Source organism: Carya illinoinensis, chromosome 1 (assembly GCF_018687715.1).
Source record: "Carya illinoinensis cultivar Pawnee chromosome 1, C.illinoinensisPawnee_v1, whole genome shotgun sequence".
In the NCBI taxonomy this organism is placed as follows: Eukaryota; Viridiplantae; Streptophyta; class Magnoliopsida; order Fagales; family Juglandaceae; genus Carya; species Carya illinoinensis.
In genome coordinates, this window is record NC_056752.1 from 25,323,905 (window position 1) to 25,329,904 (window position 6,000).

A 6,000-nucleotide genomic window follows, 5' to 3' on the forward strand; every position below is an offset into this window, starting at 1 on the left:
ATGGGGGGTCGGCAAGTCTCAGAGACTTGACCTTACACCGTAGCGAGTCTAGGGACCCAAATTCATGGTGAGTTTAGAGACTCAGTTTTGCCTGACTTGTTCGGCCTGGGTGCAGCGAAGGTTGGAGGCGTGCTAGTTGTGACCTGTGTGCCACCAGGTTTCGGTGGTGATGAAGATTTGACGTGTCCGTATATGCTCTTGTACCTGGCGATTTGTTCTGATGGAGTCTCATTGGGACACCTGAGCTATGCCCGAATGGGCCCATATTGCCGGCGTTTGCCGTTTTGAGCCACAAAAAGTAACTCTGTTAGTAGAAATGAAATTCACATAAGTTTCGAGGGAGATAAATTGGGAGTTGTTGCCGATTGGGGGCAATCTGTGCTTGCCCGTTGGGAGAGTCTGGGGGAGCTCGAGTCTTGCTTGAGTACCATAAGCGATTGGTCAGATCTGAGCAGCCCCTTCTTCTTTTTCTTTTATATTTTATTTGGAAAGAGGCCATGTCTGCTCATTAGTCTGAGCCAAGTTGTGCAACTGAGTCCCTGCCAGTGTTTTCGAGAGGTGCGACACTGTTAATGCCAGACTGTTAACACGTGGTCCAAGTCAAGTTTTATATTCGATGCTTGGTTTGAGCAACACCAGAAACTGTCAAGTCCCTTATAGTTGGTGAGCTTGGTTACTGAGTGTTCCAGTTGTGTAAGGCTGGTCTGAGCCAAGTTGATGAACGGGGGGAGTCCATGCGACTGGGAGGAGTCCAAGCAAGTGGGCTCTTCGAGTCCTTCATAGTTGGTGAGTTGCTGGGCCTTTGTAGTTGGTGAGCCCGATTGCTGAGTGTCCGAGTTGTGTGGTATCAAGGCGCTACCGAGTCCATGGTGGCCGGGCAGTGCATGGCGACTAGACGAGGAGTTGAGTGTGCATAGTTGTGTCCAAGGTGAAGCTCGATTGTCGAGTCGTGAGGGTCCGATCTGCACCCATGCATGCTGAGTCCTAAGTGGTGAGTAGTCTGTCCAAGTCCATGCATGCTTGCTAGCCAACTCCCATGCTGCAAGTGGTCTATCCAAAGTAATGCCTCCCGAGCAGTGACCTTCCCGAGCCAAGGAGAAGTATGAGTCCGAGCTGATGGTCCGAGTAATGTTTCCCGAGCTGAGTGAGTCATGGTTCTCCGAGAAGAGGTTCTTGTCTTGAGGACTTTCCAAAATAGGTTCCAAGCAAAGCAAACCTTCTGGGTTGGAGCGAACCGCAAACTTTCCCAAGCGGAGAATTCCTCCCCTAGTGGGCGAGGGCTTTTTCCAAGCACAACATACATTCTCGAGCCAGTCAAGTCCTGGGCATCCCGGGCAGAGGTTCATGAGCCGAGCAAGTCAGCGAAGGCCTGTCCCGAGCTAAACTTCCCTAGTAGGGGAGTCCCGAGCAGTAGCTCTCCTGAGCGAAGTTTCCCGAGTCGATGGGACTTTCTTGAGCTAAGCAGACATTCCCAAGCCCCAAGCTACGTTCCCGAGCAGCTGACTCCCATGTAAAGATTAGGGTGTCCGAGGTGGAGCTCGATGCCCAGTCGTGAGGGCCTAGTCCAAGCCCATGCTTCCCAAGTGGAGCAACTCTCGAGCTAAGTAAGTCCCGAGCCCCAAGTCGTGCTCTAGAGTTGTGTCACCTTGATCCTCCTGAGCCGTGCTTCCCTTACGGAGCAATCCCTAGGCTGAAGAGGTGCCAAGCAATGGAGACCTCACTGGTGGTGGAGTTCTTCCCGAGTTAGTGGCCTCCTAGAAAAGGACTTCCGTGCCGGTGGCATAAGAGCTGGAGACTGAACTCTCTGTTGTGTGCGTGGCCGCCTGCACTTGGGTGCATGGTCGTTGGTCATCGTGGCGCCAGCCATAGGTGTCGGGGACACCACCGGTGCAACTAGAGATTGGCAGTGGTTCACATGGTAACCGTCGGTGGGGCAACATGCACTTGGGTGCAGGATCTTTGACCACTATGGCGCTAGCCATAGGTGTCAAGGACACCATCGGTGCAGCCAAACGACACCAGCGGACCATGGAGGTCTTCGTCGGTGCCCTCCCAGTCCACACCACGACTGGGCCATGTTATGGCTTTGAGTACAACAGGATGCAGCCCAGGCTGAACAACACTAGGGGGGAAAGTGTGGTCGATGACCAGTCCAGAATAATCAGATGAGCGCTGCACCTGAGTTAATGGGCACCAAGGTGGACCAAGTCTTAAAGATTCTTTACAAGTTCTAAATGGGTCAATTACAAGGTCGAGAGCTAAGAAGATCAAGGAAGCAATGCAATGATTGGTACAATCCATGTGGGACGAAGCTAGCAAGAGTCCAACATTCAAAATGGGCTTGAAAGAAGGAGAAACAGTTTTGATCCATGTGATACAAGCTTTGGAAGAGGGCAACATGATTTAGGGTTTCTTAATTGGGCATATTATTATGTTTATGTGATTGAAGGCTTTGGACTTATTTAAGAGCTTATTTTATTAGTTATAGTAATTAGTTTAGAATAATTAGGCTTGAAGATGTTCAGCCCACATGTGACGACCCCAAATTCCGTTTGGGATCGAACGGACATTTGAAGCGTCGAGACATGCAACACAAGGCTACCTGCCCCCGTTCCTGACATATAAGATGCAATATTCCTAACATGCATCTAACATTATGCAATATTCGTAGCGGATAATTTTTTTCTTTAGCAATACTATGCACCAAATTAAAATATCCCAAATACTTAAAACATACTTCATATATAAAGATCCATTGAATAACTAAGATCTTAATACTAGTCCAAAATAGTTATGATCCAAAAGTACTGGAGATGCAACTCCATCATACAAGTAGTAATTTAACTACTATATTAACATTTAACGACGCACCGTCGTTCAGTCGACTGTGTCTAATTGGTCAGCTCCTGATCCTACTTCAGGTCCTGTAACAAGATCTACCATTCGGGGGAAATGGTAGTTGGGACTACCACAGTGAGATTTGATTACAAATCTCAGCAAGTTAACAAAAAACTTCCACACAAGCTAATGATGCATGGATGACAGTAAAAACATAAATGCATAATCAAATTCATAAGTAATTAAAGCATAACTTAGCGTACAACATAGCATAATTGACATAACCTAAATTGAAACATAAACTGAACTTGACTTGACATGAACTTGATCTGAAACTTGACTTAGCATGAACTTGCTCTGAAACTTGAATTAACATGAAAAATACATACTCCACAGTTGTTGTGGCCCCATGTATTCTACACAAACTTGACTTAACATGAAAAATACATACTCCACAGTTGTTGTGGCCCTATGTATTCTATGTGTAAATACATACTCCACAGTTGTTGTGGCCCCACGCATTCTACACATCACAATGCAGTTAAATACATACTCCACAGTTGTTGTGGCCCCATGTATTCTACATAAACTTGACTTAACATGAAAAATACATACTTCACAGTTGTTGTGGCCCCATGTATTCTACGTGTAAATACATACTCCACAGTTGTTGTGGCCCCATGCATTCTACACATCACAATACAGTTAAATACATACTCCACAGTTGTTGTGGCCCCATGTATTCTACATAAACTTGACTTAACATGAAAAATACATACTCCACAGTTGTTGTGGCCCCATGTATTCCATGTGTAAATACATACTCCACAGTTGTTGTGGCCCCATGTATTCTACATAAAGTGAATGTACTCAAGATGAAACGTGACTGGAATACGAAAGGACTGAAACCCTGACGTAACATAACGTGACTTGAACATAACTTGGAATACATGACCAACTTGAGATAGAAACATTTCGTAACATGGCATAACATATAACAGACAACATATTTAACATGACATACTTGTAATGTATAGTAATACATGACAGAATATATTATGTAACAGATAAAAATTGATGACAGAATAAATTCTGTATAATAGACAATTACGTGATAACTTGGCATGGCATGACATATATGATAACATACATACATACACTGTAGTTCTTTTACTTAGCACACATACACAGTAGACTGCTAGTAAGTTAAAAGCTAACTTACCTCGATCTTCGCGTTTCTTATAAAACTTTAAGCGCGATCACGAGGAACTGTAATTAGTGATTCTAAAAGTTAGCACTAAATCACTAATAAATTGAAATATGGAAAATACTAACTTAAAGAGTAAAATTTCTATTTTACTCTCTGCATGTAGGAAAATGACCGTTTTACCCATAACTTAAGGATTTTGCATACTAACTCCAAAAGTCACCAAAATTTACATGCCTCTTGTAAATTTTATCCTCAATTCAAATATCAATTTAGAAAAATTTAAAACTAATCACAACTATTAAAACTCCATATGGCCGAAATTCTCATATGCTATTTCCATTGATTTTTGTTTTCTAACTTGTTTTGATCAACCTTTTGATCTATGACTTATAAATATGTGATTTTCAAAACAAACCATCTCATGGTTTAAAAAGATGTCCTAAAACATATATAGGCTTCTAATTCAAGATCACATGGTTAGAAATTAACCAAAACATAAATTTAGCCAAGAACATCCACACTTTGGCTTATCTGAACATCTCTTTGCATAAAATTTCATATCTTTGAAACTAACATCAAATATTTTCAAAATAATAATATAACATGTATATAAGATGCTTAGGATCCTCCAATAAAATTATCAAAGTCATTAGAATAGGTTTAGACCACCAAAGAGTTAAACTTTCTCAAAACAGAAACTGTTTTTCTTCTTCCAGTTTCTAAGTTTCTAAATCTAAGAAAATCTTTCATCAAAACCTTTAATCATGCAAAACTCCTCAACCAATAGTCATATATACATGTTAACAATACTCTATAAAAATTTCGGACCAATATTTATCCATTAGCTTGGTCAAAAACTCCAAACTATAACATATTCTCCAGATTCACGCCCAGAATGACCTTTCCATGGTTAAAAATACTTTTGACTGACCACATGACCATGGAATGATACGAAAAATACATCTACGGAAACTAGACTCAAAGGGAAACAACTTATATGAAGGAGACTTTATGATAAAATACTTACAAAAGCTTCGAAATGGGCGTGTAAAAGAACTCCTAAAAGCTGTCCGAGAGAAAGTGTTTGATATTCTTTTAAAGAAACGTGTAAATGAAGATAATTTCGTGGGGAGGGGTGGCTAGAGAGATACTTATGGATGAGATATGGAAGAGATGAGGCTAGAGTGAGAGTTAAGTGTAGGACTCTCTTACCCGAAGTGAGAGTTAAGTGTAGGACTCTCTTACCCGGAGTAAGAGTGGAGTGTAGGACTCTCTTACCTAATAATATCTACAAAAAACAACTCAAGATATTTTTACCCAATAATATCCACGAAATTAGCTTAAAATATTTTTATCCAATAATACCCACAAAATTAGCTTAAGATATTTTTATCCAATAATATCTACAGTTTTGAACAGATGTTTCGTCCGAAAATATGAAAAAGTGTTATTGCACCATAGGACCTTAAATAACCCTCTGAGTCTAATGGCACAAATCATAATACATTTTGACACTTCTAACTATCTCAAATAATCAAAACACACTTCTGATACCATAGTAAATAATAACACTAACTATATAATTAGACCAAAACCTATACGATTAATGGATTCGTAAAAACTTATGGGGTCTTCACGAGGTTCCTAAAGCTAATAAAAATTTCACAATTGAATTTCTAGCGGGCTGTTACAATCTCCCCTCCTAAAAAAAAGATTTCGTCCTCGAAATCGAAGTAAGTAAGAAATAACAAATTAAGGAATAGGTGTTGCTTACCAACCTGCTGTCTATCCCGTATATATTTGCCTTTGAGATTATGTCATTCCTTAACTCTCTTACTTTAATCAACAATTATATTATACTTCTTTCCACAAGGTTGGCCAAGTTGTATCGACACACTCTCTAAACCTAAAATTTCAAGTAAATAATCTTTCAAAAATCTTCTTTAGAAAAA